Here is a 13566-nt window from a genome sequence, read left to right on the forward strand (position 1 = left end):
TGACCCAAACTTTCATCTCCAGCAACAAGCACATCCCGCCCATAAGCACACGCTCAGCAAACTTCATGTCATCTTCTTCTGACAGGAAACCTTCCAGCTGATCCTGACTGTCCCATCCCATCACACATCGATGGAAGATGGGTTACAGTTTCACTAGATGGAAAGTGTGAAGGTGGATAGAGGACAGCATTAACCTTGACTGTAATGCTTAGGAGCGAGCAGAAAGACAAATCATTAGCCTATAGAATGGCTCTGATTAGTTGTCAACATGCCCTTGCCCTGTTGGGGATAAGTATCTTCTTTTAGGGCCTCTAACATTTCCATTATTTTCACACAGGTGACATTATCCAGTTGGGCTCTTAGAGCACCTGAGGCACTAAGGAGGCAAATGGCTTTGCTGGCCAGGATCACTACATGCAATGGAGCGAAGGTAAGGAGAGGTCTTCTCCAACCAACAGCAAACAGAGGTAAATCTCCCATCACCTCCTCCCAAAGACTAACTGAAAATCTCCCACAGCTCTGCCTTACCTGTACAACTGTGGACAGGACCTCTTCAGAGCAGCAGAGGACAGACCCAGCTTGTTCTGGTTTCTCAGACGTGTCTTCCTCATAAGATCTTTCATTCTCCCCCAAGCATGGCTCTCACCCTAGGGAGCAAAAAGAAGCCACAACTTGAAGGACCAAAGGCTAGCTGCTGGCAGACCTCATCTGGCCAACATATGATACTTCAGTGTACTCCAGGGTGGTAGGAAGAGGGGAGATTCCTTATTTCAGATAAGAGTCAGGTACCAGTACCCCCTCCACCCCACCCTGCAATGATGCCCAGTGGCCAGCCTGTACTTGTATGGGACACAATGAGACAGGATGGATCAACTGTCACCAATACCATCGTTTTTCTATTTTGCTACTAAACTCTTACTAGGACACTCCTGTTCTTTCTGACCGAAGGTTTCAGAGAGTGAAGGCACTTCACTGGCGAGTGAGTAGGTGCCGAATGGCACGTTTTACCTTATTGTTATACTGTGCTAAAGGTTTGGTTTCCTACCTACTCATATGCACCCAGGGGGCCTTTACAACAAAAACAACACAAAAAAGCAGCTTGACTCCATTGTCCTTTCTATTAGGCCAGGTGCATTGGTATCAGCCCTTTTCAAGGTGATGACTTCTGTGGACCATGAATTAGAAGAGATCAAGCCTTTGTTTTCCTGTCAGGTCTGCAAGCTGCAGCTCTTGGGCACTTACATTTGAAATGCTAATAGAGATTATCAGGAGGTCAAGGAGTCTCATGAGGCCCTCCCTAATGTTTATTCTCTTCGGGCTGTGAGCTCATCTGGACTCCTGAACTGTAAAAGAGCCACGCACCAAAAAAATTAATGTGTTGTGATTTTTTTTGTTTTGTTTTGTTTTTTGCTACATTGTTTTAAATTTCCTAAAGTAATGGCTGGAAAACCTTGGGAACAGAACAAAAAGGATCATACCCCAGGACAAGTGTAGTGGGAAGAAATGGTTCCTGTTTAATGAAGTTCTGAAACCATTGTCACATTTGGGGCTTTGTTCTGCCAGGTCCCGAGGTGCCTTCCCACTGTGCCACCAGCAGAGCCATTACTCCATGGCTAGTGGCCACCTTGGGAGCACAAGCTGAAAACTGCAGCACTGGTTTCTGTGCTATTGAGTTAATTGCCTGTAAGTGAGACTGTTTACTCATGGAAATATCAAACCTTTGTGTTTACTACTAGGATTAATGTGTGCCGTGGAAGGGTTCTGGAGGTCTCAGCAGTTAGTCCCTTATTGTGCTGGTGGTATCCTAGAAAAGCAAGCACTGCTCATGTCACAGAATGCCTGAGCAGTTGCCTGTTCCTGAAGGCTAGCTAGCTGTTGTCTGCAGTGGGGGTGAGAGAACAGCAGACCACATGCAAGTAAGTCATCATATATGTCTGTCTCTTACTTTGATAGTAAACATTGGGAGTGAGTGAACCTTTTTTTATTAATGTATAATACCATGCACTATACAGGGGTTTAGTCCATGCTAATGCAGGTACTAGTTAAATATATTCTGGAAAGGCAGTACATACCGAGATGTTTTTGCTGACGTCCAGACCCTAAAAACAAAAGGCAAATACACTGATAAATAAGACAGAGAAACCATCTCAACAGTGCTGGGAACGGACTATCTCTATTCTCAGCTCTGTCCTGGAGTCCACCCATAGCCTCTGTCAAGTCCTTTATCTTTTTATGGTTCAGTCCCTCACATGTGTGATAATCCCTTCTTTCCTCCTCCACCTCTTGCCTCTCTTTTGTATTTAGACTGCCAGTTCATGTATACAGCACCCAGTAGTGCCAGACTTGTGTAGCAGGATTCCCACACAGTACCTGCACTTTATAAGTAAAGGGAGCATTTAATGCTCAGGGTACAAAATGCAATACTAAGTAAAAATACTAAGGTGTGTTGTAACAAAAAGAGCATGAAGATTTAGTTTAAAGAGTGGATCTTGATTCTGCAGTTCTGTGAAATCATCAGGGCTTCCTATTTGCTTAATATAATGCTTGCACTCCAGAAGTTGACTGGACACAAGGCAGAACACAGCACTCTCTAGGATTCGTCTTGATTTGGTTGTGAAGTGTTTAATCAAAGTTTTTGCAACTTATTTGCAACTTTGGAGTGGAAATTTCATGAGAAGGTCTTTCCCGTGACAGACCTCCTCCTTCCTCTTTCCTGTCGGGCTGGGAATACTGTGATTAGAGCCTCTGCTCTGGCATTTCAGCAGTTCTGATCCCCAAAGGAACCTGAAAATGCTGAGGCAGCCACAAACAACGGGAAAGAAAGGGAGAGGAAAAGCATTCACCCTGGCTCCCTGAAACATGCTTTGGGGACTGGAGCTAATTATACTAATATGCTGCCAGTCTGGTACTAAGTGTTGCCAGTGAAGATTTGACGTACTAGATTTTTTTTATGTGTGCTAACGAATGCATAGTTGATTTAATCTGGGTAGCGGCAGTAATGAAGATACTTATGGCAGAGTTCATGCATTATCTGTAGTGAGGGCTAAAGCCCATGCTGATGTCTGCAGTGCTCCACTCCCCTGCACCAGTGCTCTGCTTGTGTCTTTCTTAGCATAAAGACATAGCCATTGCCTTCTTTTAAGGCTGGAAGCAGAGAGGCATAGAGCAGCCTGGCCCTCACTGCCCCAGCACCATTCACTATCAGACAGGGTTGGCTTGTTCTCATGGCACCCCATTCTGGTCTGCCTGAGCAGAACTTCTCCCCGCTTCTCCCACAGATCCCACTTGGAGTCTGACTCCAAGCTTATCACTCACCTTTCTTACTGCAGGGTCCTTTGACGGAAAAGCCTGTACCTCAGTCATACTACCAGCTTCTCTGTACTCATTCTCCTTGTTGTTCCTATTGTTTGACAACTTCCTGAGTCCCACCATCAGTTGGCTGTTTCCTGATTCTGAGTATTTCTCATCTCCTGCAATGAAATGCAAGGATTTGCTCATGTTTCTCATCAATGTCCTGTTAGGACAGCCTCTGGGCAATGCTGCCAGCAAGCTGCAACTCCAGATGGGATGAGAACCCTAGGGTCTTAATAATGGGGTGAGACCTCATTTGCTTTCATGCAAAGCTGCAGTAGAAAGAAGATAAATGCTCCAAAAAAGCATCTGACCACAACAGGACTTTCTAATTGCTTCCTCATGGTCTTATTTTCCTTCCAGGCCTGCTGTGAAACTGCCAGGAAAGAGCTCTGAAACTGCTCAGCACTAGAGATCCCAAAGGCCATTTACACTCTGACTCAACCCTGCTAGGAGGTGTGTTGACGTTCTGCATTTCACCAGGTATTAGAGGCAGGCTTAAGTCCAACGTTTGAAATAAACTAATCAGCCTTGCTCAGTGGGCTGGCTCACATCTAACATTGGATCCAGACTTTTCAGCTGGCTTTACCATCAGTAGGCTGAGCCCAGTCTTTCTCAGCCTTCAGGAAAAGTTGGTCTCTGAATTCAAGCTTTGCAGCTGGGGCTTATTTCCACTTGGTCTATATAGAATAAGTCATCCTCCAGGAAAGTGTTCTGTGCCTCCTTGAGAGGGTATGAGGCTAACCACAGGCATAAGGCTTTCCATCTTGGATTAAATTCTACCTTGGCTAGTGGTGTTTTAAAGCCAAACGAAGGGACGTCACTAACAAACCCATTCAAGCATGTTAGGTTTCCAAAAGAGAGACCTATTTTATAACACATTTGTCCTAATCTTTGTAGCCACAGCTGCAGAGCAAAGAGCCTTGCTTCACACATTCGAAGCTGCAAGTGTTAAAATCCTAGGAGTAGATTTTAAAGCGCGTTTCTTAGATTTCCAGCTAAAGTTTAGCTCCATTAACAACTCGCTCTGTTCTCATCTGTCTTTCCTAGGGAAAAGGAAGTTGCTTGTCAGCTTATTTCACCAACTGGTGGCAAGCAGAAGGACAGGTTTGAGGCATTTGAACTCACCATTGTAGCTGCTCAGCTTTTCAGTGTTTGCTCCTATTTCTGGGATGATGGAAAGATCAGATGGGTTTCCAGTCTGAACTAAAAGGCTGTGAGGTCTGCTTCTCCCAGCAAAAGGTGTCTTCACGTCTTGGTGTGAGTTGAGGACACTGGCAGCTCCACAGGAGCAATGCTGAAGAATGTACTCCTACACCAGACAAAAAGAAAGCATGTAGACTCTCAGGTTGCAATGGCCCAAGGTAACCGATTGGTGTGATGGTACAGAGAAATTGCAGTCATCACAGTGATGGGATGCCCAGTGTTTTCCTGAGAACCATCAGAACCCAGACAAAAAAATTTAATTCTATAAAAGACTAAGCAGCCTGGAGTAGGCAACATAGAATTTTTCATGGGCTCATTGGTGTTTAACTTCTATTAACTCAGCATCTTTTGTGCTTGTTTCCCAGAAGGAATTGAATATATATTTCTAAACACAGGGCTGCTCAGCTAAGGCATTTGTGTAAATAAACAGATCTGTTACAATAATGACTCTCATTTTAAGACAGCACTATTTGTTTTGGAATGTCCACAGACAATATCTTGTATTTTTATTGATGGGATGCCATAGTTTGCTTGCATATTACCAGTCAGATTCACTGTATGTGGTACTTCAGCTGCTGTACTTCTGCTGTAGTTGTGGTGGGTAGGGAAGATTTTCTACCTTGCGCAACCATGTCACACAAGAGTTTAGTATGGCAGGAAGCAGGTAGAGCTTTATCCAGCTGAAGTGGAAAGGGAACCAAACTATTGGTGTTGGAACCAGGACAGGCCAACACCAACTTAGCACCTCTGGAGATCCCCAAGCCATTGACAGTTTTAACGTAACGTCTCTTCTGGATACACGCCACAGCAGCATGGCATTTTGCATTACCTTTGGGAAGTGCTTTGAAAGTCTGGTGAAAGATGCGTTAATGCCCACAGCATTAAAGATTTCCTGGTAAACCAAAGAATGTGGAGTAACTATGTTCCCTTTGCATCCCATGATCGAAATGTCATCAGTTTCTGCGGTGATGTCTGTACAGCTCTCAAGAACACCACTGGGAGCACTGGCTACCTACAGTCCTCATGACCAGCTCTTAATACTACATCAACCCATCTCTGCTCTTGGGGTTGTGTCTTCCGCAGATGCGTCTGAGGCATGGAAACCTTTCTATGCTTATAGTCTGCATGGAGACGGAACATGGTTTGGAAAGCAGCCTTAGGATTCCTTCCAAAATGTGATGTGTACAGCAACCTTCACATCTCATGGCAAATGGGTGTAGTATAGTGTTCCTCTTCTACACAGAGGGGCTGTGACTCTGAAGAGGAAAATGATGGATAGCTGCTCCATCATTTATAGGAGCTCCATCATGATATAGGAGATGCAGGCATCACAGAGATACCCGAGAGAGAATACCGATGCAGAGCATGGTGCAAGTGCAGTTGGACATCTAGGTGTCCAATTCCCCACTGAACAGTAGGGGACAAATATGGCTGAGAAGGCATAGCTAAGACATCTTGGAAAATACCAAAAAGACCCAAGTTTCAAAATATTTAAATGAAAGCATGATGCCTTTCATTTCAGTAGGAACTGGGAAGGAGGGGGCGTATATGCCAGATGAGGATTTGACCCTGAATTTGCAGCTTGAAAGAGTTACTTTGAGCAATGACTCACAGTTGTAAAGCTTCAAGGAAATGTGTTAACAATTCCCAGGCTCTATGTAGGAGGCTGCATTCCTCTGAGCATAAGAGATGGGTACATGGAAATGACGGGCTATTCTGCAACCTGACTCAACTTTTCTTTGGCTCTGAAGAGGAGTCAGTCACCTACTGCAGATCCAGTCCCAGCAGGTGGCACTAGGGGAGGAATGACACTGTCGGGAGAATAAAAGATTCGCCACAGCATGGCTAGGAAGAAATAGCTGAGTGTGACAAACCCCTTCTGTTCTTTCGGGAGTGATAAAATAAATAGAAAGGGAGGGGAGGAAAAAAGCTGAAAACCTGGTGTGATGGCCAAAATAAAGAACTAAGAAGCAGAGCTGGGACACTGCTGAACGAAATATGCAGGGGCTAAAAAATGCTGTTTAGGAGGACGCTGAAATAATCTGCAAATTTCAGTCAAATTCCCTAGCTAGCTCTGGATGATAAAAAAGACAAATGGGCACACTGAGATGTTTCATGTCAGAGATTCTTCATTTGGCAGCTCAGAAGTGCAGGAAGGGAAAGAGAGTATGGAGTTGGGTAGTAGTACCACTGCTTCTCTTTCCCACTGTATCTGTTTTGTGGGAAATTCTGTGATTTTGACAGTTTGAAACCAGAAGGAAAAGAAAGAGCTTTTAATTCAAAACACAATTTCTAAGGAGGATCATGGATTTTGTTTTGATAGCATTGACATGGGGAGATATGTTATTGGGAGGTTTACAACTGTAGAGAAGTAAAAGCTACTGACTCTGAGCTGGCCATCACATGAAGTTAGGACACTTTTTAACTCAACAGAAGCAAGCACATCTGGGAAACAAAATTGAACAAGAACAGAAACCCAAGCCCACCCTAAGGGAAGGTGAGCCCACTATGGTGGGTGAAGGCTTCCTGAAGACCAGATCACTCAGTCCAGGTGAGTATGTGGTCAAGTAGATTAGCATCTTTTCTTACACAGACCTGGAATTTTAAATCTGGGCCTGGGCCTTGAGTATATAATTTAATTGAAGATACTATGGTGTCTGCTTACCTCTTTTATCTGGCTGATCTTCTGCTCTTTCTGCAAGCTGCACACTTGCTTCTGGAGATGCATGTTGTGCTCCTGCAGCTGCCCAATCTTCTCAATCAGTTGGCAAATGTGTTCCAGGTATCCCAGACCAGATCCTAGGGCTTTGCTGTTACCTTGGTTCACCTGCAATAATAATGCATCTTGGATCATGGAGTAACAGCAGAGCAATTCTTGCTAGCAGCTGGGAGCCCAGAACAGTTCTTACAGTCGTGTGGGCTATGGTAAATACACTCATGCTTCCTCTTGCAAGGGGTTTTGGTTATGGGCAGGTCTGAACTACAGCATTGCTTGCTCACAGCTCTTTTATGGATTACTTAGCAAGATGTGCCATCAGAGGAGCTCATCTGACTGATCAGACGCTGACACAGAGAACCACCTCATGTCAACCAGTTTCTATTTCACCTCCCAGGCTAATTTTTGTCCTTTACTTGCCACAGGACCCTTACAAACAAATATAGTTCTACTGTATGGTATGGCTGGGGTTAGTTTGGCTTACTTAGCCATAGCCCCCAGTGCAAGTCACGCTTACGTGTAGTGAAGCTGAGCTTGGCCCCTACCCAAAGGCACGTATCTGCAGGTTGCAATGATTTGATTCTTTGTGACCAACTCGGGTTGGTCTACCTTTGGCAATCTGCAATCTTTACAGCACAGCTGAACTCAGACCCTCATCACTAGTGGGTCAGTGAGACAGAAATGTGCCTGAACCATGTTGCCAAGGTGAAAGAACATCTTTCCACTGGTCTTTAGCATGATCCCAGATTACGTTCCTGCTGCTACTTTCTCAGTCATTAAGAGATGCCTGAAAAAAATCTTCAGGATCAAGCTTGCTGTCTGGGTATGGTGGTATCTCCTGTACCACTGACCTCTCCACACCAAGGGCCTGCAGAGTCTCACTGCTGCTCAGCCAAGGGTGCTGCTGGAGACAGACAGTAATCCTGTGGCAGAAGAAAAGCAGTAGTGCTTTCCAGCACCCTGCTCTGCACCTCACCATTTCTGGCCCCAGGACTTCCCCATGCACAGCAAGTATCCTCTCCTGTGCTGCAAGTGGACTCCGCTGAACGTGCTGCTAGCAAATCTGTACAGAGGCTCACTTCCACCTTGGCCCTGCCTGCTGATGTGCATGTGATATAAGTAAGTAAAATAAGCCTCGATCTTTACAAAAGCAGTGCTCTAAGTTTATCTTACTTAAAAAAAAAATAGGTTCCCTCCACAAAAGCAGGAAGCTTACTATGTCTCCTTTCCCACAACAATCTACATTTTTGGGGAAATGCCAGCCTTGGGACTCTTCCTGTCTTTTCATTATGTCAGAAAGCTCATGGTGTGTTCAAAAATAATCAACATTAGGATTTACTTCTTTTTAAACAAATGATGATACAATGTTATTTATAAACAGGTATTATTATGTGCAGATGCTTTTGTGTCTGAGGTTGGGACAGAGGTCACATGAAATCATATGAAAAACTGTGATGAATACAAGCCAACCAGTCATTCACAGTCATGATTTTTATTTTCCTCTCAGGCAGAGCCTGCAGAAGTGGTGGCAAGACAAAGGTTTCTCAGCCATAAAACTGAGTCCTTAGTGTGTCTGTGTGGCAGGAAGGGGCACAGCCTCAGGACCCTCAGGGAGAACAAAGCCTCCATGGCATCTGCTGGGAAATGCTTGAATCAAAGCACTTATAACCAACATATCTGAAAGCAGATAGGGATTTGGGGGTGCCCAGCTTCAGAAGCATGATTTGCAGGAAGTATATGATATAAGCTTCTGAAAATCTGGCAGTATTGAGCTGTCCCAAAATCCATAGTCAATTTTTGTACACTGTCCAATTCATTATCCTTGAAAATGTAGGTAGCCACTCAGTACTGCTTTTTTGCACATTTAACTCCCCTTTCTGCCAGTTTGCTGTTGCAGTGGCTGATGGCATACCTGTACTGCCCTAAGGAGACAGTGAGCCAAATCCAACCTGTTATAGCTGTAGAAACACAACAGAAGACTACAAGAGACAGAGGCGTTCTTGGAAAAGAGGATGAAGTAAGATATTTGGCTGTAACTTCAGGATTTGAGAGAAAGCATAAAGCATTTGACTGTGACCTCTTTCACTTAGACACCTTCTTTTTGTTCCGAATTTGTCCTGTGCTTAGCATTGTAAGGTCCTTCTTCATGTTCATGAGTGCTAGGTTTATAGGCAAAACGGGCAGGGAAGAAGGTGGTCTTGATTTTCAGTGCTCTGTCTCTTGGGCTGAGGGCACATGAAAGCAAAGGTGTGTTTGGATCAGGCATGGAAAAAATCTGGCTTTTAGCAAAAGTTAGAACTTCCAACTCCTGAGCATAAATACAGGAGCCCAGAAAATGAGACGGAAAAAGTGTAGAGCAGTTGCTCCAGGTTTTGGGGCAAGGTAGATTTACACCTGTAGAGGATGTAAACAAGACTAAAGGTTGTACTCAATATGCTGGAGAACCCTGTTTCACAGCCAGCCTTCAGAGACTACTCAGGGCAGACAGTTTGGACTAGTTAATAGGAAATTAACTTGCATTTTATTGAAGTGATCCCAGCAAGTGCAAATGAGCAAAAGGCAAATCAGGCAGAGCCTCCGATGCCTGCCCATTCCTGCAGGGCCAGCCTCTGTGGTCAGCGTGCAAGGGCAAAAAGCTTTTAAGGGGAATGCTTCACCTTGCTTGCCCTGCCCCAAGGCCCGTTAGCATGAGGATTGCTCAGACATGGCAGGTGCTCAATACAGAAAATTTGTGTAATTTAGCTGGTTGCCCCCCAAACAACTGCTCAGAGAGGGCCTCTCTGGGGACCTTTCCAGGACTTTCTTTTCTATAGACTGGAAACACCTCAGCAGCCCTCACTATCTTCTGGTCATGCCAAGTACAGCATAGAACCTGTGCTGTCACATTTTGGTCTAAATATTTTCCTCCCAGCACCTGTGAGACAGTTTTATTCTAGCAGTGGAGGGTGAGCAACCATAGAAAAACTGCAAACATCCTCCAGGATGAGTCTCTTCCAATCTCTGTACTCCCAGTTGAAGCTTCCCAAAACATTCACCTAACTGGACTGAAATTTTTCCAATCCCCCACATGGGGATTGTCAAATGGTATTGGAACAAAAGCCATGTGTCCATTTTTGACCTGATGAAACCTAAGAGGAGGGAAAAAATCTCACCTGCTTTTTTGAAGCTGAAGATGCAGAGATCAGACAGACACAATTTATGAATCAGATGGTTAAAGTTGCACTAGAAAAGTAATGTATAAATAGGTGACAGATTTTGCTTTCAGGTACATCAGACTGAACCAGACTCTAAGCTGGAAGAAAAGGAATCGAAGGCTCTCAGCTATACTACGCTGAGTTAATTCCATTACAGTTTTGACCCTGTGGAGTTAGGTGCACTACCCTGACTTTACGCACATGTAACTAAAGAGAGATTTCTGCCCTTGTTATTGCTCCCCTGGCAAAGTTTTGGGGTCAGGTTTTCAGTACATGTGTCCCTGCTCAGCTGGCAATAAACCATCACAGTTCTGCTGGCTCACAAGACTGGCATCTGCACAGGGAACTTTGGCTTATCTAGAGCCTTTCAGTCAATAATTTCACTAGTGTAAAATCACAGTTTTCCTCTGAAGCTACCAGAATCACAGAGGTGGGAGCCTGTCTCTCTATGTATGTGTAACATCATGTTCACTGCAGCATCCGAGCACTACAAAGGTTTGAAGTTCAGTGGGAGCTGCAAGAAAAACTTGTTTTCAAGCCTCTTGTCCAATTGAGTTATAATCAAAATATGCTTTTTAGATCATCTAACCAGCATTTTGTCCTGTCTCTAAAATGTTAATGTTATCTGTTACTTTGATGCATGTGATAGGCCTTTTTTTCCACTGGGCTCAGTGGAAAACTGTCCTGGGCTGGACATGGCAGCAGGAGCTGAAGCTGACAGGCAGGACTGGCTTGCAGGTGAAACTCTTCTTCATTCAGCCAACATGCTGAATGTTCTTGCAGTGACTGAGGTTTCTGTGCATCACGCAATGCTCTTCACTTTCTTTTGTGGATAGTTTTGAGTTATACCTCACTCCATCCTCCCATAAATCCCTCACTGCCCATTCCCACCACATTTGCAGGGCCAAATATGGAGGCAGTGTGGTCACTGCACTGACAGCTAAGGAACATAATTACAGATTTCCCATCGTGGGCTTAGGGCAACTGATTAGTGACGCCACAGGCTGAGCATTTGTCACTGGAAGCTGACAACATCAAAAGGCTTGTGAATAACAGGAAAGAGAGGGATCGTGCTGTATACTTCTGGCGGCTCCACCCTGCTGTCCGGGAGGGGCTGTGCTTGCTGATAGCTTCTGGTTTCCTCTAAGCAGCACGCACATGCTATGGGGCTGACCATCACAGGTTGCCCCTATGCTCCCTTTGAACTGTACCACTCTCTGCAGAAAAGTATTTTGACTGCTTTGGCCCATGATAATAATTCATACTATGTGAATAATGTGGGGTTTTTTTATTTAATGATGTCAATGCTCCCACCCTCTCTCTTTTAGGGGTATGGGCTGACTTTAAATGTAAACTTAATGGAGTGTGAGGAAGTGTTTGCAAAGCAAAAGCATCAAAAGCTATGTCTCTTCAAACTGACCCCAAACATTTCATTTGGCTTAAAAGGAAATGCTTTTATTTAGGCTTCAAAGTTCTTTCACTTGTTGTTTGACAGCTTCCACTTCCTTTCATCTTTCTAAATGTAGGCAAATGTCAAAATAATGACAGCTCAAAACAAAAGATCAGAAAGCTTTGTTTAAGAATGCCAGACTGAAATGATTTGATGTATATTTTCAGCCACAGCCATTCACCAAATGAATACAAATGGTAGAAACATTTGGTCATTTCTAGTCTCTCCAACATTTTCCTTCCTTCCAGCAGCCAGGGAGGACATCAAGGGGCATCCTCATCCAGAGACTGAATCCTTGCTCAGCTGTGGTATGCCATTAAGCATGGTGCTGTTGGCACTGCCCCACCCAGCTGGGTGGGGGGAAAGTAACTGCTCTCCTGATCCTCAGTTGTATTCCGAAAACTAGCAACAGAACTGAGAAAGCTGCTGTCACCTAAAATCAATGTTCTCAGCTGGCATAAAATATAAGCCAATGTAAACACTCTTGCATCTCTATCAACATGAATCTAATGCAGCAGTAATAGATTTGATAGAACAATTTGGTTTGCCATGTTCTTTGTGGCAGAGCAGGAATACCCTGTACTGGCCTGCTGTCTTTCAGACAACATTGATGGCATTTCCAGGGGTATCTAAGTCCCAGAGATGACATCAAGCCAGACAACATGTCCCAGGTACCATCTTGGACATGTTCCAGGCAAATGTGAAAACCACAGAGTAAGCTTGGAGCAGGGTCTCAGCTGGGGTGAACGATAATGCACCCATCAGCTGTACGGGCAGATGATCATCCAGGCATCATTTCTTAGCAGGTCTCACTCTGTCCTGTCTGTGTTGTATGGCAGTGAGGACAGGTCAATCCTGTGCAGGCCTGGCGAGGACAGAAGGCTCTGCAGCTACAGGAGGCTGGCCCTGTGCTTGGAGGCACAGAGCACAGCTGCAGCCACAGGTCAGCGCAGCACCCTTAGCCATTTCTTGCCCCAGTCAGCTTGGATGCTACTTGGCATCCCAGCAGTTTGAAGAGCACTGCTCTTGAGATACAGAAGCCCGGAGGTGCTCTGCGAAGAGGGGCAACCCTCCCCAGGATCTAGGTCACAGCTGTATTTATACGGCTCAAAAAACAAAGAAAGAAAAGCGCTCTGGGGCACAGAGCTTTAGCACTCAGCCAGTGAGGATATTAAAAAGGAGGGAAGATAAGCTACCAAGAGCTTAATTTCCTCTTCAGCTCCTTTCTAATTTATTCTCTTGTTTATTTAAATGCTCTCCTTTGGGAAACTGAGTCTCTATTTCACAAAAGATTTAAAGGAATTTGACAGGCAGCCAGAGCTGTCAGACAAGACCAAGCTGGCTGCACACTCTCTGGAGTGCGACAGAGAATTTAGGTAACTTTATAAAAAGTCTTCTTTGTGGCCAAACTCTCCTGCTCTGGTCCTTTTTAACTCTCTGTCAAAAGGCCAAGCTGCTGACTGCTTAGGAACTATGCAAAATAGACATTTGTCTTTGCTGTGTGTGAGACAGCTCTGGAGAGGAAGAGGCTACTCAAGTGGATCCTGTGTTGCTTTTTACTGTCTCAATATGCAATGTTAACAGAGATGAGCCATCTCTGACCTTCCTCGCTGCTCAGGAGGGTATGGCATGCTGGACAGGAAGGCCAT

Source organism: Psittacula echo, assembly GCF_963264785.1.
Source record: "Psittacula echo genome assembly, chromosome: 6".
In the NCBI taxonomy this organism is placed as follows: Eukaryota; Metazoa; Chordata; class Aves; order Psittaciformes; family Psittacidae; genus Psittacula; species Psittacula echo.